The following is a 23686-nucleotide window of genomic DNA, read 5'->3' as shown; positions in this document are numbered from 1 at the left end:
GTGGATTTGAAATTTCAAAATCATCAATGTAAAGACCAAGAGCAATTCTGAATTCTTCTGTTTTGAAAAAGTCATTTTCCCTGAAACTAGAACCATCCATGACAGACTGGAATTCATACAGGGAATTCATTTGAGTTGATAGGACACTATCCAGAACATCTTGCTTGTTTAATAGCTTCTGCAGCATTGACTGTACTGGTACATACACAACATATTTCCTGCCCTTATCAACCACATATTCCACTGGCATTACTATCGGAAACTCTCTCAAAACATATGATGCTCATCTTTTCGAGGTAGATAAAGGACCATCTGTGCCACAGAATTTCAAAAGGACATTGCTCTCTGAAACTGTGTTTACTACAGCTTTAATGACTGAATCATTTATAGTGTCATAATACTTTGTGAGAATACCCTTAATTGAGTCATGTAGTAAGGGCTGTGACAACTGATATATTTGATTAAGCTGTTGAAGAATGGTTTGTACATGAAGAATGGTTTGCATATTTAAAAAAAGAGATGCTAAATTATGCTCCAACTGACTTGTTAGATCCCGAAGATCTGTAACTGTGGATTCTTCAGTATCCTCTAGCTCAAGAGAGTCTACATCTGACATTCTTTCTTGTGCAAGATCATATGCATGATCTTGAGAAATTTCTGAAATTATTTCAGACTTAAACATTCTCCAAGTGTGTTGTTTAATTTGATGAGCATTGAATGTTGAATACACAGTAGTTTGGAAACTGCAGTCTGCAAAAGGACACTGTACTCTTTGATTAACCCTTAGATGAATACTGCGAAGGTGAGAAAAAAATCTGCCATAGTGCAAGGCTCAGTAAATTCACACAGCTGACAACTGAAACTTAACTTAGAACTTTCAGTTTGGTTATCACGAGAGTTTGAGTGGACTCTAGATAAATGAGTCCTAAGGGCATTCACAGATTTAAATGTGCACATGCATTTATCATGAAGGCAGGGGAAGGGGACAGTTCTTGTGTAGCCCCCATGTTTTAAGCGATAATGCCTTAGTAGCTGTGCTCTTTTTTCAGTGCTGAATTGACAGTATTTACATTTCCACAACATCCTTTCTCAGTCTGCAAGATAGACAAACGTGAGCGAACAAGCTGTTCAGTCTGCCTTCCTATAAAGCCACATGGGAATGCCGTACTAATATAAAGACTATATGAGTCTGGTTGAAAAAAGCGGTTAAAGCCACCCGAATGTAATTGAAGCATGAATAAAATGGAACGGAGCATCAAACTGTAACTAGCAAACTACAGCTCCAGTTAAGAAAGAACGGGTCAAAGAGTTTGCGTTTTTTGCATGAGACGTCTTGTTTGTCGTTAAAGCGGCTTAAAACGATGGCACAAATACATATCTATGGTCAATATCTAGCAGTCCAGGGTTAGCTTGGCTTACTTTGTGCGTCGTGAGACCTCAGCTTCACAGCCCGCCGAAAATTGGGAATGAGCAGCGGTATGATGAATCAGTTGAATCAGACGAAACAGAGCACAGTCTATCAAAAGGGCGAACACGAAAAAACTGACTCAGAAAAACATATCAAATGTCTTGAGGAATCATGAGCGGTGTAGATTTAATTAGCTAGCTACGTGTCAAATTAAACCCTTTTAACCATTTAACCGCAGCACTTTAGCGCTTGTTTAGTTATCGCTAGCTAGGTTAGGCTCCAACAGATAGAACTTATCCGGCTAGCTATCTGTTTTAACTGTTTGTTAACATTTGTTGACAGGCAGTTTTTGAATATGTTTTCAGAAAAAAAAACTTACATACAACTATACATGGGAATGCTTACTAAATACGAGAAAGGAAGTGAGGAAAATTCACATCTCCATCAGCCAACATGAACAGCTCTGTTGGAATCCGTGCCCGCCATTTGAAATGTTCTGAGACTGGGGGTGTTCACGTGACAGACAAGAAAGCTAAAACTTGGGTTATTGAGTTGTTTTTTCTTGTAACATCAAGTACACATGGTCATTCAAAGAGATAGTACAAACTACTTACCAAGATTAAGTGATGTCTGCTAATTGTAAGAAAATGAGTAATGTCGACTTGATTTTTTAAATGCATAGAGTGTTAGGTTTTACAGTGTGCCCTGCACTTAACATAACTGTGTGTGCAGCTGGAAGTGAAGAATTAATGTTCTTTTTAGACCGTTCCCAAAGTAATTAAAATTTAGAAGATCTCCAAAAGATCCAAAATACAACCTCTCTCCTGAGGGAGGCGTGCTCGTTCCGGAAGTTTTACAAAGACCAGTCGAGTGAAGTTCAAAGCAAATCAAAGTATTTCTTTTAATACTGGAAACAGGAGAACTAATACATAAGAAACGCAACCTAGTGCCCTTCCACGCAAAGTTCTGACCTTCCCATCTGACTCCACAGTTTTTATACCCCAAATGACGTATACCCTGCTGGCAAGGCGTTTCTGGCTGATTAACATATATTAATATGCATAATTAGACATGTTAGTACTCAGGTTCCTCGCGTGCAGGTTTCCCATGCACCTATGACCCCAAAACACTCATCATGCCCTTCTGACTCTGTAGGTTTTATTACCCACATTCCTTTTCTGTCACCAAGATTCAGAGGGGTCACTAATGGACTTAAGGTCACTGATGGACTTAAGGTCACTGAGATGCCCTAAAGTTCAACTCCCCCTTTTGGCTAACAGTTGTAATTTATGTGTTTCCTAAGTACAGAGAGGTCTAAGAATTTAGAAAGCTGTAAACACTGAGTCAGCATGCCAGTTAGTGTGCAGATTCTAAACTGTTTAAATGCATGGTTAAAATACTGGTTAATCATTCATATGAATACAAGGTTTCATACAATGAATATGTAATTATACTTTCTAATTTTAACTAATCATCATTTAAGGATATTTGTCCACTAACACAAAGTAATAAAATTATTTTTCACAACAATTCCCCCTTTTGACCTGTCCAACTGACAGGTCAATACATTTAGATAAATGGTAAGCAATTAATGTTAAATTGGTCTGCCTAGGTCACCCCCGGCTTGGCGAGTGACTTAGGTAGAGCGTGATGGCAGATTGTGGTGGTAGAGGGCAATTACACCGCTCCTGTTAGGAGTGGACACCTCTGTCCTACAACTCACTCTCTGGACTAAGAGATTACAATGAGCCCTATATGTGTATGTGTTAAAATGTATTCTTCATCCGTTGTTAAGGATCTGCGCTGGGGGCAAGGATAGACTTTCCTTGTCATGCCCCTGCCTCAGGGGATTATTCTGCCCCTATGTTGGTTGAGGCTGCTTGATCAGCCTCTTCTGAGGTGTTGTTTTCCTTCAGTGAATGTTTGATGTTAGGTGTTGGTGCGGCTCTGCACTGTGTGAGGTGATACCACTGTAAGCCTTTACCCTTCAGCCGGACTGCCCAACTGGTTCTCTCTGTCACCTGGTAGGGTCCTGTCCAGCGAGGTTCATACCACTTCCGCTTGATGACCTTCAGGAGGACCCAGGGTGAGACTGTCACTTCTGGATCCTTCTCTCCTTTCCTGCACCTGTATAGAGAAATCTTTACAAACAGCTTTTAGTTCTTCATATAGCTGTCGGTACTCTGCTTGAGGTAGTTTCTGGGGGGACGCAAGCGCGGTGGAGGGGCCTGGAAAAGGGATGCCCCTCCCTAATTCAAAAGGAGTGAACCCTATTGTTCTATTTACTGAACTACAGACACTAATTAAAACAATTGGAAGGGCATCAAGCCAATTCATGCCCGTGGTCAGTTTGATTTTTGCTAATTTGATTTTCAAATTTTGATTCATCCTCTCCACCTGACCTTGTGAGGCAGGATGATACACACAACCATAGCTATGGCGCAGCCCCAACGACTGCTCCACCCACTGCAGTGTTTTACTCGTGAAATGACTCCCGCTATCTGAAAAAATATAAAAAATAAAAAATTTTCCTAGGAAACCCATGGTTCGTAATCCAACAATTAATCAGAAACTTACAGACTGATTTTACATCTTCCCTCAGAGTGGGGAGTGCCTCTACCCACCCCGAGAATCTATCTACTACGACCAGGAGATATCTATATCTCCTAATGGGGTCAATCATATCTGTGTAATCCATTTGAATCTCATGTCCATGAGAATCTGGCAATGGAAACCTTCCTGGAGCTAGTTTAAATGCTTTTGCTACATTCTGAGTGTTACAAATCTGACATTTAGTGATGCGATCAACCACTAATGCTGACATGTATGGGTGCCACCATTGTTTTTAATTTTCCAGTGTTTTGTTGTTTTCCTATATGTGCCACTTCTAATGCTGAAATTACTGCTAGCAGTTCTGCGTTCTGCGCCGATGGGTTTTGTTTCACTTCGTCTGCAATAACTGTCTGAAACTCATGTGTTTCCCCCTTCGCTTCCTGAACTACTGCGTATCCTGCTCTGACTTCACCTGTATCTGCCCTGTACCCACACCCATCCGTCCATAAATTCCATGACCCTGGAATGGGTGTGGCTTGTAAGTCTGGTCTTACTTTTCCTTGCCTTTCCACCTCTTCCTCGCATTCATGTGGTGGACCTTCCAACATCCCATCTGCCATGTTGACTCCTTCGTGTGTATAGGTGATGTTGGGTGCAGTCAATGCTTTGTGAATGCGTCTCTGTCTCAATGGAGTGAGTGTGAACATCTGTGAGTTTATGTACGCTACTGCTCTATGTGTGGTTAGAATGCGCAATGGATATCCTGCTACCAAATGTGCTGTTTTCTAAACTAATTTAGTCAGTCCTGCTACATGTCTTGTGCACTGTGATTGTCTCCTCTCTATAAGGTCCAATGGGACACTTAAATACATTAGTACTGCTCTACCATCCCCCTTTTTCTGAAACAGTACACCATTAATCACAGTGTCTGTTTCAGAAACATCCATGTAAAAAGGTAATGAATAGTCAGGTCTGGCTAAGTCAACTGCAACAGATAAGGCTTATTTAACATCTATAAACACCTGTTCAGACTCCACCGTCCAATTCAGCTTACCAGACACATTTCTCATCCCTAGCGATTTCACCATGTCCCTAAAAGGTTATGTTCGTCCGACAAAGTCAGTAATGTATTGTCTGCTGTAACCAGTCAGTCCTAAAAATGCTAACATGTCTTTCACAGTTTCAGGTTTTGTTTGTGACAGTATAGCGGACCGGTGTGTGGCAGACAAGCCCATGGAACCCTGTGTAACTACTCTCCCTAAGAAAGTAACCCTAGATCTGCAGCACTGTAATTTCTGTTTAGATACCTTGTACCCTGCGTCTGCTAAGCATTGAAGAACCACCTTGGTTGCTTCAAGGCAGATCTCTGGTGTTTTAGCCGCCAAAGCAATATCATCAACATATTGTATCAATAAGGAACCTTCTGGCAGTTGGCATGAGTCCAGACTCCACCTCAGGGCCTGATTAAACAATCCTAGAGACAACGCAAAACTTTGAGGTAATCTAGTGTATCTGTATTGTATACCTTTATGTTCCGTGTTCACGGCAGTTAGTTAAACGGCGTTCCAGTGTGACTGACCTGTTGTTGTCAAAGTAAGAGCTGCGTAATGAGACTGAGGAATGCCATTTTAAAATTTAGAAGCTCCGCAATGTCTATTTTAGCTATTTTTAAACTTGTCTTTGCCTTAGGTCTTTGGAAAAGGCTAGCCTTACTAACCTCTGCTTCAGCCTGACATAATATTTCCTCCAGCTCTCTTTTCAACTGATTAATACCGGTGATTAAATAAGTTTTCTCCCCTGTATGTAATTTAGCCCACATTTCAAATCTCTGGAGCACACTTTTGTGCACAATATCCCGCTTTTTAAAATGTATTTCTCCCTGTTTTAATCCCTCATTTATTATTTCAATTTGTTGTACAAACGATTTCCATTCCCAATTCCCCACGCCGTAAATGGTGTTTTAATTCATTATGTGAATCACTAGTAGTAGCCATATTGTCTGTAAGAAGCTGATTAAAAAATTTGACCTTAACTGAATTGGTCTTCGTTCTAGTTCACCCTTTAATTGCAAATCAATTATCACCGCTAGGTTTCATTGCAATTCAGAGTGAACCAAAACAGTTTCCCAGCACCCACGCAAATCGCCCACGCAGCCGCCGCTGCTCTCAGCACAGTCCGCCTTAGTTTATATAAAAGAAAAAGTCCAAAGTTTTACAGTCAAGTTTACAAACTCAGCCAATAAAAGCAGAACCTCCTCAACCCTGTGAAGAATTTCACAGGTGGATAGAAAACATAAGTTCGTCTTCAAACACAGTATTGAATTTAAAAGCAAGTCAAGCCTAATTTCATGAAGTATGAAACCGACCCACGGACCGAAAAAGCTTATTAGTCAAAAGCTAATAACACGCCAATATATGAAATAAAATTTGTACTCAACAAAAAAGCTAGGAAGACAGGACAGTGAGCTCACAACACATAATTAAACAAAAGACTATTTTTAAGGTACGAAAACAAATTTCCAGACACACTCAACAGTCCACAAGCCACAGTTAAATCACAAGATATATTATAGCAAGCAAAAACAAAATTTTATGAACTACTGAATTTAGCAAGCAAGTTACAAAATATGTTTTGATGAACGAAAAATTGAAACCATGGCAGAAAATAATTTTTTTAATAATTTTTAGACTAACTACCATAGTTAAAAAATACAAACTAAACCGGAAAATAATATTCTTAGGACAATAAGCAGTAAACAAAATACAAAATATATTTTATCCACCACAAGTCTAAATTAACAATATCAAAGAAACCAGATTCAAAATTAGAGCAAGTGTTCAATTAACAATTTTCCCTTTATTCCCCATGTTTAAAGCTTACAGTTACCCCAATGTATCCTATTAATTACTCAGCTTTACACCTTGCTCACCTTTCTCCTATTCTCAACCTCTAAAAACGTCTTTCTGGAGCTCATTGTCTATATTTTCTTAATGTATAGTCTCCAAGAAAGCTCATTTAATTTACTTTATATATTTTGTTTTAAAACGTCTTCCGTTCAGGCTCATTGTCATAGATAAACAAACCCCTCATTTTATTGAGGTTCATATTCTTTAAATAACTGTCCTTGAACGAAGCTCATAATTTATACCATTACAAATTTCTTTCCCTATTAATTTCTAAATCTCTCTTTCTGACACTTTCCGTTCTCTTTAAACACACTCTCTCTCTGACACTCTCTAGGCAGAGATGTCCATTCCCCCCTTTTCTCTAAACACACTCACATAAAATTTATGGCTCTTTACAGCACATTGATAGTTCTCCACACACACACTCAAAAGCAACCGCAGAAGAAAAGGGGGTTGATCAGTCCCCCACTTTCTCCATTTTCTCCCCAAAAAAAAAAATTCTTTCAGCTGACACACACACATACACATACACAGCAAGACACTCCTCTATCGCCCTCTAGCGAGCAAAAACATACACGACAGTCATGTCTCATAACAGACATAAAACATGAATACACAATCAAATTTCATTAAAATATACAACAAATTGTGGCGGGAACAACATCCGCTCTTTTAATCATTTCGCGGGGACAACTTCCGCTGCTATTTTTAATATACTTCTGAGGAGACGAACTCTCACGGCCTACCCTTAGACCAGGCTATTAACATGAAACCTCGTCAGGTTCCGAGCTGAGGACGCCACCACTCTATCTCAGATGGGCACAACATCCATCTATACCATTTTTAAATACCATGATGGGCACAACATCCATCTATACCATTTTTAAATACCATGATGGGCACAACATCCATCTATACCATTTTTAAATTCCATAACCAAGCAACCCCAAATGTATAAACCAATAAAAAATTATAAAAACATATTTAAAATAAATTAGACCGCCTTCAGGCCTCCGCACCACTCTGATTTAGAAATTCCAATATGCAGAATTTGAATAAAACAGGGTCTGCTCACCCACCTCAATAAATTGCGGCCGCGAGTGGAAAGGAGTCCGAAGTCGGTCTTGTTCTCACACTTCCGCACGTCCGGGGTCACCAATTGAAGAATTAATGTTCTTTTTAGACCGTTCCCAAAGTAATTAAAATTTAGAAGATCTCCAAAAGATCCAAAATACAACCTCTCTCCTGAGGGAGGCGTGACCTTCCCATCTGACTCCACAGTTTTTATACCCCAAATGACGTATACCCTGCTGGCAAGGCGTTTCTGGCTGATTAACATATATTAATATGCATAATTAGACATGTTAGTACTCAGGTTCCTCACGTGCAGGTTTCCCATGCACCTATGACCCCAAAACACTCATCATGCCCTTCTGACTCTGTAGGTTTTATTACCCACATTCCTTTTCTGTCACCAAGATTCAGAGGGGTCACTAATGGACTTAAGGTCACTGATGGACTTAAGGTCACTGAGATGCCCTAAAGTTCAACTCCCCCTTTTGGCTAACAGTTGTAATTTATGTGTTTCCTAAGTACAGAGAGGTCTAAGAATTTAGAAAGGTGTAAACACTGAGTCAGCATGCCAGTTAGTGTGCAGATTCTAAACTGTTTAAATGCATGGTTAAAATACTGGTTAATCATTCATATGAATACAAGGTTTCATACAATGAATATGTAATTATACTTTCTAATTTTAACTAATCATCATTTAAGGATATTTGTCCACTAACACAAAATAATAAAATTATTTTTCACAACAGAAGCTTGTATCAATAATATGTGCACCTAACAATAATTAGAAGAAATGTCTAAAAATAATGTATTGGCCCTCTTGCCACCATAGAAATCTGGTTATGTCAACCTTACACCAAATGACTTTTCAAGTGATTTCACTTTTGCAGACAAATTTTCAAAGTAGGAATAAAATAATGTGAATATTGATGGAATTGTGGCATTTTGATCATTTGGTGTGAGGTGTTTAGGAGAGCTGTTTTGATTTAGTCTTTTTCTTGTCTTGACATGCCAATTAAATGTGTTTAATATATCACAAGCCTTAGTCTTTGCTCATGCAAATCGTGACATGAACATTGTAAATTACCAATAAACACTGCATTATACTGTATTTACATTATATTATTTTGCAAAATAAAATAATACATTATAAGTCCTGGAGATAAATGGTGCATTTGAATCAACACAACTTAAAAATCTGTACACAACTTAAAAATGTACTGAATATGTGCTCTTGAGAGTACCACCACAGAGTTTTTTTTTTTTTTTTTCTGAGACAGAATCGTGTAGCAGTCTTGCAATTAGTGACGCTGCAGGATTTTCAGTTTTTGTAAAATTGAAGTTTGTGACTAAACACACTTTAACATTGTCCTTAAAGGTAAAGGGGTGTCACATTTTAGTCTTTTAAAAGTCTTCTCAAGCCTTCTAATATATATAGGTAGCATTGGAACTTCACAGTTTTATAAAACCTTATTTGGTTAGAGATAAGGTGATGTGTCTAGCTCAGATTTTTTCAAATGTTTGGGTACGATTGGGGCAGCTAGGAGAAGCATGCTGTTCATAAGAAGCTGGAAGTCTCTTTCTTTGTTTTTGAGATTGCCACCATTGGTAAAGTAGCAAATAAAAGGCCTGGGTATTATTATTTTTTTTTTTTTTTACTTTTTTTGTACTTGGTTTTGTGAATTAATTTATTTCCTGAAAATATGTAGCATCCATTGGAACTGTAAATTAAATAAGTGAAGAGTGGTCTATCATCTTTGTGCAGGACTCCATGCAGTTGCAGATTGATACCTGGGAGTAGAGATGAAAGTCTAAGGCAGAGTGGCACAGTTCAAAATAGCGGTAACACGTTTAAATTAAAGTAAAAGTAAATTACGTTTAAGTACTGTTAAGTAAGCCATATGTAAAGGGTATGATAGTAGAAATATGTGGTTATTACTGCACTGTAAAACATTATAGCCTCATTAAGTTACATGAACTTATTATTTCTCTTCAGTTTGACATGTCATTACAAGTTTTTAATAATGAACTCAAGTTTTTCGGTTTTCCAAATTTAAAATTAGAGTAATCTATTGTCTTGACTATTTGTGAGTTTTGTCTGCGTTGTCAATGTTCATTTAACTCATGTCTGTAAGTTACACGTTGAAAAAAATAAATGAAAATTGGGAGGAGGTGCAATGCAGATGATCTATTAAACACTTGGCGCCATTTTTTCACTCTACAGAACAATTAGTAGAAAACCATTAAAACATTATGCTTATCAGTTTTCACACCGGATAAACCTCACAATTCCAGTTAAATAATTACATAATATTTCAGATAAAATATGGACTGTGTTGACTACTTCCAGTGGCGGAGCGACACACCTGACTAAGGATTAATTTGAGGCAGAGTGCAGATTATTCCGCTGAGCGTTGTGGAATGTTCGCGAAAGGAAGGTGAATTCCCGCAGAAAACACGATGGCGGGGAGGTGAATATATATTTTTATAGTATTTTTTGCTGACAAAGTAGCTAATTCCCCTTTCTTGCGTGTTGAAAGGATAATAATTCCTCATATTAGATAGCATTTACATGTTTTTTTTTTCTGTTTGTCCAATCCTCGAATAATTGTTAATTGCTGCTGACTGCTGCTCGAATAATTAATTGCTACCATCGGTGTTCGTTTTTCCGCTGCACAGCTCGCCGTTTTTTGCTCTGAATACGTTACGCACACCAGAGAATTATACAGTGTTATACAAGTTATACTCTGAAGTCAGGGAGATTTTCCACAGATTTTAATCCGAAAATTGAAAGTGTAGAAAAGAGTAGTTGTGTAATTCCAGTGGCGGAGGGACACACCGGACTAATTTGAGGCAGAGTGTAGATCACTTCGCTGAGTGTTGTGGGGAATGTTCGGGAAAGTAAGGTGAATTCCCGCTGAAAATACAAAGACGGCGAGGAGAATGTATTTTTTGCTGATAAAATAATGATGTTGCCCCTTTCTTGCGTGTTGAAAGGAGAATAATTTAGTTAGTTAGCGTTTCAATGGTTTTTTTTTTTCTGTTTGTCCAATCCTCAAATAATTGTTAATTGCTGCTAATTTGTTGCTGACTGTCATTACCATCGGATTCCAGTGACGGATGGACACACCGGACTAATTTGAGGCAGATTGTAGATTACTACGCTGAGAGTTGTGTGGAATGTTCGCGAAGTAAGGGGAATTCCCGCTGAAAACACAAAGGCAGCGAGTAGGTAGCTAGCTAGCAATATGTGTATTTTTATATTTGTGAATTTGTGCTGATAAAATGTAGCATAATGGTGTTGCTAAGTTCTTGCGTGGTGGAAAGAGAAATGTTCTGCATAGTAGACATTACCATGGGTTTTCTGTTTATCCAAGCCTCAAATAATTGTTGATTGGCTCAGTCATTACCGTCGGAATTCGTTTTTCCGCTGCATAGCTCTCCTACTTTAAGCACACCAGAGGGATATACGTATAGGCGGTAAGTTATACTCTAACGTGTGGTGAGGGAGGTTTTCCACAGAAGATTTTAATGTTTTAGTTTCGACAAAGAACCGAAGAGTATTAAACGATTAAAAAACTGAGGAACAACGAGTAACTCGTGCCGATATCAGTCTGAGATCCTTTTATTATATATGCTTTGAAAAGCTTAATTTGTTATTCACCAGCATCTCGTTTTTTTCCCCCCTCTCTCCCCACCTTAAGTGGTGCCTGCATATACAGTGAGGCGCCAATTAACCAAATTGTGTTTCTCTTAAATATCTATTCATCCCCTGATTAATCTGTGTGTATTCTGAGATGGGGGATGTATTGGAAATTTTGAAATTATTCCGGTGTTATTCTGCACCTCAGGACGCACATATTAATGGTCTGATTTATTTTTATGTTAGGATATAACTGCAAGTTACGATTTGATAGAGACGGGGCAGATCATTGCTGCATGCTGCCAACTTCAAAGGATTTCCCATGGTATCTTACAAATACTATACAAATAAGGCACACCAAAATTACAGGGTAAGTACCTGTTAAGTAAGGCGTAAGATAAAATAAGTACTGAGTAAACAAATGGTATAGTAGAAATATGTGCTTATTACTGGGTAATAATCTTACAAATACTTTACAAATAAGGCATGTAACTACGTTCTGAATCCATTTGTAGTTCTCAGCATAATTATAGATTACAAAATTGAATAAAAGTATGACATCACTGTACTTCTGAATGTAATTCTATATCATTTAAAATTATTTACAATGCACATACAGGGAAGGACATGGTCAGCTACTTTAATTACAGACACTAGCAGAGTTTCATGGTGCTATGTACTCATTAGGTTCAGGACATGTGATTTACAATGATCATCATTACATACTTTGGAGATATTTTACACTTTTTTGCCTATATGTATTAAGCCATTTTATGTACATAGCTGACTAATGATGAAATGGGTGTTTCTCTTTTGCTCTTCTTCCTTATTTGTAAAATACTCAGTAATAACCACACATTTCGAGCATCATACTCTTTACTTATTCAGTACTTATTTTATCTTACAGCTTATTAACAGGTACTTACTCTGTACTTACCCAGTAATTAGCAGGCTGTAATTAAAATGTTACCCAAATAAGAGCTGCATTGTGATGCTCCACTGACCTGCAATAGGCAGAATAGACACTTTTTCTGAATTTTAGCATTGCTAAGGGGGTTTATCCCCAGCGTGCAGCCACAAAAACAGAGTCCTAAGCATGTTTTAATTTGAGGCACATCCTGTCGGAACAAGATCCAGCACCTCTCATATTTGGAGTGCCTACATTCCAGAACCTATTTACATGTGTATGGCACCTTTGTGCTTTTTTATAGAAAACTACCAAATACAGATTTTATTTCAGCCACTTATTAAGAAACTGAGATTGTTTAAGAGACCTGGAGGTTGTGGGTTCGATTCCCGCTCCGGGTGACTGTCTGTGAGCAGTTCTCCCCGTGTCCGCGTGGGTTTCCTCCGGGTGCTCCGGTTTCCTCCCACAGTCCAAAAACACACGTTGCAGGTGGATTGGCGACTCGAAAGTGTCCGTAGGTGTGAGTGTGTGAGTGGATGTGTGTGTGTCTGTGTTGCCCTGTGAAGGACTGGCGTCCCCTCCAGGGTGTATTCCCGCCTTGCGCCCGATGATTCCAGGTAGGCTCTGAACCCCCCGCGACCCTAAATTGGATAAGCGGTTACAGATAATGGATGGATGGATGGATTATTGTTGTTATTATTAAACTTTTACTGTATTTAAGGCTTCTGCTCTTTTAAGAATATTTTTATTGATGTTGGAATATTTCTGTGAGAATTTGACACCATTTTGGCACAAGAGAAAAGTGATTTCAAGTACTGATGTTGGATGATTAGTTCTGTATCCGAAAATGACTTCAGCCACCCCAGATATATTGTATGGATCTTCATAGCTCCAGAGAATGCAATTCAACTCCAAAGCCCAGTACTGCGTGGATTTTTTACACCTCAATACTATGCTTGGAATTCGGCGTGGTGAGCTTATGCGTATGTTCATGTGCTTGCTCCAGAGCATCCCATTTAATTTCACACTTTTCTAAAGAGATTAGAGGTTCATAATATATTAAGCATGAAGTAGCAGAAATCACTGGATTGAGGGGTTTCTACAACTTGGCATAGGTTTGGGTCCCACTGCAGTTGCAAAAAATGAATAAAAATGAAAACTATCTGTCTTCCTGAACATTTTATATAAAATATCACATCTTTGAAAGCACAGAGAGATAGGAGCATGCTTGAGAAATGTTTTTATTGAAATTAAAGCAGGCAGATGCTTCTTTTCTCCCCATCATTGGCTAAACTCAGATTACATCTTTCCAACAATAGATTTGATCCAGGGCAAAAATGCAGATATTTGGTTACTGACAGATTTCTATGTGTTTTTTGTTGGAACAGGTCAAAACAAAAATGTCACAACAGACACTTATCCACTTCAGGGTCGCGGTGGGTCCAGAGCCTGGAGGAAACCCACACAGACATAGGGAGAACACACCAACTCCTCACAGACAGTCACCTGGAGCGGGGATTGAACACACAACCCCCAGGTCCCTGGAGCTGTGTGACAGCAACACTACCTGCTGCGCCACTGTGCCACCACCACAACAGATTGTCTATATTTAAAATTCTTATTCATATGCACCATGCACGCTCCTCCAGGATAAACTGCACAGAACATGTTTGGGGTCAGAGCTCTGTCATAGAGATTACTGCAGCTTGTCTTGTCTGCAGTTGTGGTTTTTGTCTCCAGAAGACGGTCACTCTGGTATTTTTTGGCTCCTATTTTTCCCCAGCCTGCAACACTGCAGTCAGTGTTAGATTTGATGTCCTCCTCTCTTTGAGGAATGGCGATCCAGTCCACAGTTCAAAAAATACAAATTCAGATAAGATAAGATAGTAACTCATAATCTTCAGTTAAATGAGTCAGCTGTCATTAAATGTTAGATACACTGAGACTGTGCTATCAGTGTTCAAATGGTTCATTTTAAAGGAGCAGTATATCATTTCTCCATGAAAAATACAGGAAACGGTATTTATGAATATGATCATTTATTATTTGTATATTTCATTGCACATGAAATGAAGAAACAATTTGCATCTTTATTCCCTGATGGAGCACATTTATTCTCCATAGAGTGGTTAAATCCATATTGAACAGGTTGTTTTTAAAATTGATTTAGTACAGGATCTCTAATACGTCCAGGCCACTAAGGTCAGTAGTTGTTTTAAAATGTGAAAAAAATAATTGGAGAATATTACTGATTGCTCCTTCAAGTCATTTGTGTCATGTTCTGTTGTTTCTCTTCAGGCACCTACCTTTAAAAGCATGATATCATTGTCTTGATTGTTGTTATTGTAATGTGGATGAGCTGTGTAGTTCTCCACCTCCATCATGATAGATCCGTCTTTGTTGTTTTTCAGGTTATGGGCTCCCAACACTGCTGTTAGCACTGGTTTGCTGTTCAGAGAAAGAGTTCAACACGAAACTGATTAACTGATAATATTCTGTAGCATTCCCACAGAAGACAGTGAGGAAGGCAGTAGATTTGTCCTTGTACAGTGGAACATCAGTTTTTTACTATAATTTGGTCCAGGGGTCATACCTATTGAGTCTCCCCACCCCTCTATGAATCCTCAAAACAGGGTGGACTTCAATTCCCAGGATCCCACTCTGTCCCAAGTTCCTGTCACATGCCCACGGTCAGCCAGTCAGGGAAAGCTTCCTCGTTTATCATCCCCCATGTCTAATCTGTGTCACCTGGATAACTCAGCATGTGGGTATATTAGGACTGCCTGTTACTTGCTCGTTGTGAAGTATTGCCTTCGGTCGCATTAGGTATACTGAGCTGCTATCTTTGTACTTCGATTACTGTGTTTCTATCATGTTTGGGCTGATCGTGTTTTCTGTTGTCGTCCGGGTTATGTTATTGAGACTGTTTGTTCTTGTCTTCAGTTATCCTGTGTATTGTATTCTGCCTTCCTGTGTCAATAAAATCCTGTTTTCATCTGCAAGCGTCTGCCCTGTTCCGGTGTCGTTACAGTAATACTTTGCCCTCATTATGCAGACGGCGGATACCGACGGGATTCATACTGCCATTAGTAACCAAGGACTATTACTGGGACAACACCACCAACTTCTGGATTCGCTAAGTCCCATGACACTCTTACTCAACATCAATGTGAACAGCAAGAACAACGAACGGCTTTAACAAATACTATGGGACAACTTATTCCTGCTCATCCTCCTCCTTCCCCTGTTACAACTGAGCAAAGTCCTTTCTTGGTCAGTAAACCAGAGATGTTTAACGGTTCCCCTAATCAATGCAATCAATGATTTCTCGGTTAACAGGCAAGGCGTTAGACTGGGCAATGGCCGTTTGGACCACCGTTCAATCTTACACGTACAAGAAATTTTTCCAAGAATTCAAGACTGTGTTTGATCATCCGCATGAGGGACGTTCTTTATGGGAACTACTATTACAACTTAAACAGGGTACTCAATCCATGTCGGAATATGCGCTAAGATTTCATATTCTTGCAGCCGGTAGTGGTTGGAACAACCCTGCCTTGACCATAGCCTTCAGAAATGGATTAAATTCTGACATTCGGACTGAGATGGCATGTAAGGATGATTGCTTGTCATTAGACGAGATCATACCTCTGGCCATTCATCTCGATCAACTGAGACGTGATAGAGGTTCACGTAAACTCCCTACATCCACTATAGCCATCAGTAATCCGCATCGGATCATCCCTGTGCATCAGCATCTCTCTGAGGACTCTCACCTAGATCCAGAGTCACCCCAACCTATGCAATGGGATGGGTTTCGCCTGTCTCAAGAGGAAAGGCTCCGTCGTCTGCAGGGAGGTCTGTGACTGTACTGTGGGATTCTCGGTCATGTAATACGGGAGTGTAGGAGTTGCCCTCGTAGAACCATGGTACCGACCCCAGGAAAGTATGTGGAATAGATTATGGTATAATGCGGTGAGTGCACCCATGTTGGGGTTGGTATCTAAGTTCTTTTTCCTCCCTGTAATGTTTGATTGCTCCAAATCTATTTGTGTTTTCAGCCTTAATAGATTCCAGGACGGAAGGAAATTTTATTCACTCCAGGCTGGTAGAGAAGCTCCAGATTCCTGTAGAACATCTTGATACCCGATATCTGAATCAGATATCAAGAACCTACTCTTATCCTTTGCCCCTAGTCCCGGTCGCCTTAGAACAGCTTCGTGGTGCTACCATATTTTCTAAATTAGATCTCCATAGTGCCTACAACTTAATCCAAATTCGTGAAGGTGATGAGTGGAAAACGGCCTTTATTACCACTAGGGGGCACTACGAATACACTGTAATGCCTTTTGGGTTGAAAAATTCACCAGCAGTGTTCCAGGCCTTTAAGAATGATGTTTTAAGGGAGATGCTTGGTGTATATGTAATTGCGTATATCGATGATATACTAATTTACTCCCACGATAGGGAAAGTCATGTTCAACATGTGAGAAATGCGCTTACCCGTCTCCTGGAACATCAGTTGTATGTGAATGGTGAGAAGTGTGAATTTCATCTCTCTTCTGTCTCATTCTTAGGTTACATCATAGCTCTGAGGGGATTGTCATGGATGATCATAAAATTGATGCTATTTTGAACTGGCCTACTCCAACGTCCATCAAGGATCTATAGGGGTTCCTAGGGTTTGCAAATTTCTATCGCTGTTTTATACAAACCGGATTTCAAAAAAGTTGGGAGACTAAACAAATTGTGAATAAAAACTGAATGCAATAATGTGGAGATGGCAAATGTCAATATTTTATTTGTAATAGAACACAGATGACAGATCAAAAGTTTAATCTGAGTAAATGTAACATTTTAAAGGAAACATATGTTGATTCAAAATTTCATGGCATCAACAAATCCCAAAAAAGTTGGAACAAGTAGCAATAAGTGGCTGGAAAAAGGAAATTGAGCATATAACGAAGAGATGGAAGACCAATTAACACTAATTAGGTCAATTGACAACATGATTGGGTATAAAAAGAGCGTCTCAGTGTGTCAATGGCTCTCTGAAGCCAAGATGGTAAGAGGATCATCAATTCCACCATCGTTGTGCAGAAAGATAGTGCAGCAATACCAGAATGGTGTTACCCAGCGTAAAATAGCAAAGACTTTTAAGTTATCATCATCAACCGTGCATAACATCCTCAAAGGATTCAGAGAAACTGGAACAATTGCTGTGCGTAAGGGTCAAGGCCGTAAAACTCTACTGGATGCTCGTGATCTCCGGGCCCTTAAACGTCACTGCACCTCAAACAGGAATGCCTCTGTCAAGGAAATAACAGAATGGGCTCAGGAATACTTCCAGAAAGCATTGTCAGTGAACACAATCCACCGTGCCATCCGCTGTTGCCACCTGAAATTCTAGAGTGCAAAGAGGAAGCCATTTCTAAGCAAGCTGAACAAGCTCAGACGTTTGCACTGGGCCAGGGGTCTTTTAAAATGGAGTGTGGCAAAATGGAAGACTGTTCTGTGGTCAGATGAGTCATGATTTGAAGTTCTTTATGGAACACTGGGACACCATGTCATCCGGACCAGAGAGGACAAGGATAACCCAAGTTGTTATCAACGCTCCGTTCAGAAGCCTGCATCACTGATGGTATGGGGTTGCATGAGTGCTTGTGGCATGGGCAGCTTGCATATCTGGAAAGACACCATTAATGCAGAGAACTATGTTCAGGTTCTAGAACAACATATGCTCCCATCTAAATGTCATCTCTTTCAGGGAAGACCCTGCATTTTTCAACAAAATACTGCCAGACCACATTCTGCAGCAATCACAACATCATGGCTACGTAGGGGAAGGATCCGGGTACTGAAATGGCCAGCCTGAAGTCAAGATCTTTCACCTATAGAGAACATTTGGCGCATCATAAAGAGGAAGGTGCGACAAAGAAGGCCCAAGACGATTGAATAGTTAGAGGCCTGTATTAGACATGAATGGGAGAGCATTCCTATTTCTAAACTTGATAAACTGGTCTCCTCTGTCCCCAGATGTCTGTTGAGTGTTGTAAGAAGGGGGGATGCCACACAGTGGTAAAAAATGGCCTTGTCCCAACTTTTTTGGGATTTGTTGACACCATGAAATTTTGAAACAATATATTTTTCCCTTAAAATGATACATTCTCTCAGTTTAAACTTTTGATCTGTGATTTGTGTTCTATTCTGAATAAAATATTAGATGTTGGCACCTCCACATCATTGCATTCATTTTTTATTCACAATCTGTTTAGTGTCCCAACTTTTTTGGAATCCGGTTTGTACGAAATTTTAGCAGCAAGGCCTCACCCTTGACTAATTTGCTGAAGGGTAATCCTAAAGGTCTGATTTGGAATACGGAAGCTCAGGAGGCATTTGAGAATTTAAAAGAAATGTTTACGACCGCTCCCGTTTTAAAACATCCGGACCCCTCTCAGCCCTTTGTTGTTGAGGTAGATGCCATTTTATCACAAAGGGTTGGTGAACCTAAGAAATTGCATCCCATAGCCTTTTATTCGCACAAAATGTCTTCTGCTGAACGTAATTATGGTATAGGTGACAGAACTCCTAGCCATTAAACTAGCTCTAGAGGAATGGCACCATTGGCTAGAGGGGGCGTTACACCCTTTTGTGGTGCTCATATACCACAAAAATCTATAAAACTTGAAATCTGCTAAAAGACTGAATCCTCATCAGGCTCGTTGGTCTCTATTTTTCTCTCGTTTTAATTTCTCCATATCCTATCTCCCGGGCACCCGTAATGTTAAGGCTGACGCCCTATCTCAAATATACATGCCTTCAGAGTCGGCCACTACTCCCCCGTCGGTTTCGGTTTTCGGTTTTCCCTGTTAGATGGGAGATTGATGAGGAGATAGATCAGGAACTTTCCCATAGTAGTATTCCTACTCAATGTCCTAGGGGGAGAAAATTTGTACCTAAACAGTGTAGAGACAAACTCATTACTTGGGCCCACTCAGCCCTTACTTCAGGCCATCCAGGGGAGACACATACCATGCAGTTAATCAAGGGTAGATATTGGTGGGAGAACATGTTTTCTTATGTGCATCACTTCGTTTCTTCTTGCTCCACATGCTCTCAGTGTAAAATTCCTACAACCTTCCATGCTGGCAAGCTTATGCCCTTACCAGTCCCATCTCGCCCCTGGTCACACATAACTGTAGATTTCATCACTGATTTACCCTTGTCACAAGGCCACACAGTTATACTCAAGATAATAGATAGGTTCTCATGTGCAGTCAGGTTTATCCCTTTCCCTAACCGGCCTACGGCTTTCCAAACTGCTGAGACTTTGTTTAACCATGTCTTCCATTTCTATGGTATCCCTGAAGATATAGTTTCAGATAGAGGACCCCAGTTTACCTCTCGAGTGCGGTCAGCATTTTTTGAGATGCTAGGAGTGAACGTTAGCCTCACGTCAGGGTATCACCCCCAGTCTAATGGTCAGTGTGAGCGTATGAACCAAGAGTTGGGAAAATTTCTAAGAATATATTGTTTTGAGAATCAGGCTGACTGGTCCCATTTCTTGCCATCTGTTGTCATCTGGGTTATGTTATTGAGACTGTTTGTTCTTGTCCTCAGTTATCCTGTGTATTGTGTTCTGCCTCATGAATATTCTTCCCTGTATCAATAAAATCCTGTTTTCATCTGCAAGCGTCTGCCCCATTCCGGTTTCGTTACACCGGCAGGCTGATCCAAAACAGTTCATGTAAACTGGATTAATCTTCATGAACCACAATTATGCATTATTACACTTTTTAATTTATAATCATAATAATCATATTTCACCATTCTGAACTCTGTACCAGATCTGTGGTAAGGAACACCACAGTGATCTAGGAGCTGTCCTCGGGATTTCTGATGTTTTATGGAGTGACATGTTTTGTTAATCAGACTGTAAGAGCCAAATGTTTGTTTTATTTAATGATCCTTAATGGTTGTTTTCCTATTGATTGTTTCTAAGTATTCATATATGTGACAGCTTCCTATTGGTTGTTAGTCACAATTACTAATGTGCAAGTGCTAGGTCAAGCAGAAGGATTCAAGAAGATCGTTGTGTATCATAGCTTTTGACCTAAACCACACATTTGCCACATAAGCCATGCATTATTCTTATTAGTCTGCAATTTTATATACTGGAAAGTTATATGCTGCTGTAGATTTGGAAATAACTTTGAATGGAGTAGAAGTCTTCAAATAAATCACCAAGTAACAGTACTTCTGTAGTCAGTGAATGCTTGCTTTGCAGTAACTTTGGAAGTGCAATGTAATGGCTATGAGTCAGAACTATGTTTACAGTGCCCTACGTCATAAGTGGCCATAAGAAAACTAAGAACTAAGCAACTACACTGACATTGGTTTGAATTATTGGCGTTAGGCTTTATTGAATATTCAACAGAATATTCAATATTCAACTTTCACAAAAATGCTGTGTTTCTATGAAGTAAACAATTAGTCACCAAGGTGAAAGACCATGACACACAAAAGTGTATTAAGCAGGAACACACAGGTTAGAAACAAAACTAACAGGGACAAGAACACATAAGGAGACACATTACAACACTTTACACTCTTGGGTTATGCTTTTTGCTGGTTACTTTAGGGACAAAACAGAAGGAGCACACAGACCTAACTGTGTAGAAGAATATCCCTAATCAGCACAGAAATGCCAAAGCTTTGAATTGGAAATGTTGTAAAAACAAAGCTTACCTTTTCCAGCAATGTGCAGCTGTCATCACAAATTTCTCAGACACAAGGAAGCCATCACTGCGGTGACTCCCATTTACTTGGAGAGACACCATATAGGGTCTGGAGTGGGGTTTAGCCTCTGTGTCATTTATTATTCCAACATCAACACTAGCTGAAAGAGAGAAACTGGAGAGATTACAATTATACTTTCACTGTAACAATAAAATGTATAAATCACTCAAATTCCAACACATTTCATGCAGACTTTAAAGTTGGTATCACTACTTCAACAGCTCTGTTTGTGTCTGTCTCATTTGGTGGTGGGGTAAATTTTATCGAGAACAACATCCATTCTAATCATATTACAGAGGTAGCTTAGTGTTGGGAGTCTGCCCCAGGGATTCAAGCTTTCCCAGAGGGAGAACCAAACCCTATTTTGTTGGGTAGGGAGCAGATTATTTACTATGATATACAACCAGCTATCAAATAGCAAAAAATTGTTACCATAGATATTTATATTATTTGTATTCAGTGCAAATAAGAGATACACTGATATTGTCTTTAGACTACAATTGGTTTGGTGTAGTGGAAAACACTGCTCAAATTTAGTGTGTCCAGCAGTGACGCATTAAAGTCTTTTAAAAATTCTTGATGCAGTGGCAGACTATGTTAAGTTACAAAAGTTTTTTTTTTAAGTACCCCCAAGATCAAGTGGCAATGTGTATTATGGTACCATGCAGTCTAAGGGCTCTCATGCTCATTCAACATTGGTGTCTATCCTTACCTTACATGGACTTGTAGTTCTCCATATTTTCAGAATCATCTTAAATAATAAAATACTGAAACTATTTGCAATCATGTGTTGAAAAATATTTTGTTTGAACTCTTGACAATTCCCTCATGAAGTGCAGCATAAATTATTGAGCAATTAATGATTTTTACTAGTTTCTATACCTCTTATATTCACCTGCTTATTTTCTTTCACATATTGTTACACACATTTTCTGTAAGCTTTTCACTCCTATTTTGCCCGTTCCATCTTTTGTGGAGTGGGTTGCAGACACCACATTCAAAATGTTATACGTACAAAACAACATCAAGTTGGTCAGAGAAATATTTGGAAATTATTCTTCATGCTTTTGTCAGTTAAATACAGGTTCTTGTTTTTATTCCTTTTTACAAAAAGTTCATCCCAACTTTTCTGGAAATTGAGTTTTTACTAATGCACCTGTATGGTAAGTGGGGGTGATAATATGAATGATAAGTGTATAAACCAGATTCCAAAAAAGTTGGGACACTAAACAAATTGTGAATAAAAACTGAATGCAATAATGTGAGATTGTCACGCCTACATCCCAGGACTCCAATTCCCAGAATGCACCCGTCAGTCACATGACTACCCACCCCTCGCCTGAATTCTAATTACACACCTGTTTGTTTCCCTATTTATACCCCTATCACTGAACTGTTCTCTGCTGAGTATTGCAGTGGTTCATCCCAGCTTACAACGCATTCTCTTGTTATCAGTCTGATGATTTCTTATTGCCTACTTCTTGCCTGTTATTCCGGTTTATGTCTCCTGCCTTGTCCCTTTTGGTACTGTCTGTATTCTTCGGTTTTTGAACTCTGCCTGGTTTCTCGACTACGGTTTTCGCTTATCCTCTGAGGTACTGTTTGCTCCCTGTTTTTGAACCTTGCTTGCCTTGTGATTACTCCTTTGGATAACATCATTAAAAAAACTGTTTACTGTGTTCCGCAATTGTCAGCTCTCTGTCCTGTCCTGACAGAATACTCGGCCACCATGCAGACAGCGGACACAGATGCCGTCAGAACGGCTATTACTAGTCAGGGCCATATGCTTGGTCAACACCAGCAAATGTTAGCTAGTGTGACCCAATCTGTCGACTCTCTCGCTCAACAACAACAGAGTCAACAGCTCCAACTTAAACAAGTGTTGGAAAGTGTGAACGCCCTTATAGCCCGTATTCCTTCTCCTAGCCCTAACCCCAGTCTTCCTACAGTGTCTGTTAATTCGACTTCACGTTATCCTGTCAGTAAACCGGAGATTTTTGAGGGTGATCCGGCTAAATGTAGCGGATTTTTATTACAATGTTCTATATTTTTTGAGAATTCACCTCCCAGTAACGATCAGGCAAAAATCGCTTTTCTGGTCTCCCGTCTGTCTGGTAAGGCACTTGAGTGGGCCACCACTATTTGGGACAATATTGTCAATAACACATACCCCGAATTTGTCACTACATTCCGTGAGGTATTTGACCACGCTACTGAGGGACTTTCTTGTGGTGAGATTCTTCTCACACTTAAGCAAGGAGCTCGAACAGAAGCTGCTTATGCGTTAGAGTTTCAGACTATTGCGGCTAGAAGTGGTTGGAATGAACCTGCATTAATTAATGTTTTTCGGAATGGTCTCAATCCAGAGATACTTACAGAACTGGCTTGTGGAGATGACG

General features: G+C 39.5%; 1 pseudogene; it reads right to left on the bottom strand.

Annotated features, from left to right (window-relative positions):
• Window positions 1-3258: 3258 nt before the first annotated feature.
• On the bottom strand, window positions 3259-21970 carry LOC136671361 (granzyme B-like; annotated as a pseudogene).
• Window positions 21971-23686: the final 1716 nt, after the last annotated feature.

Source organism: Hoplias malabaricus, chromosome 16 (assembly GCF_029633855.1).
Source record: "Hoplias malabaricus isolate fHopMal1 chromosome 16, fHopMal1.hap1, whole genome shotgun sequence".
Lineage (NCBI taxonomy): Eukaryota > Metazoa > Chordata > Actinopteri > Characiformes > Erythrinidae > Hoplias > Hoplias malabaricus.
This window is presented reverse-complemented; position numbering and strand designations above follow the sequence as displayed.